Below are 535 nucleotides of genomic sequence, written 5' to 3'. Positions count from 1 at the left end.
ATGGCGTTGTCATGGGAGCGCTTGGTTATGCGGAGAGGGCTGGTTCATGGTTGTAATAGGAAAGTGATTTCCCAAAATCACCCAAGGTGACCACCAGCCGCCCCCCAGCGCCATTGCCCCTGATGCCCATTGCCCCCAAAAAACCCCGCGGCCTCCCGCCGGGGACCACCACCTACAACACGTCCCTCGACGCCGCTGGAACGGCTTCCTAGACCCCTTTGGCTTTGCCCCTCCCCCCGAAAAGTTTATCCTTTTGAACGGGGTCCCTTAACCATTTCGTTTTCTTGCAGACCCAGCTTCTGGAGCTCCTCCTTGGATGTCGTCCATAACTGGAAGCCGTTTTCAAGCTTCTCCAACTGACGGGTCTCAGGTACCCAAGCCTTCACGTACTCGCCCTGCTTGTCATAGTCGAATGCTTGCTTGACTGGGTTGAAGATGCGTGCCTCCCCACGTGGATCGTTACCCACTCCAGCGACGTACTGCCAGTTGGTCCAGTTGAACTGACGTCGTAGTCGATCAGCATGCACTCGTACCA

The sequence above is a fragment of the Verticillium alfalfae genome, genomic scaffold, assembly GCF_000150825.1.
Source record: "Verticillium alfalfae VaMs.102 supercont1.1 genomic scaffold, whole genome shotgun sequence".
Taxonomy (NCBI): Eukaryota; Fungi; Ascomycota; class Sordariomycetes; order Glomerellales; family Plectosphaerellaceae; genus Verticillium; species Verticillium alfalfae.
Note: the sequence above shows the minus strand (reverse complement) of the source record.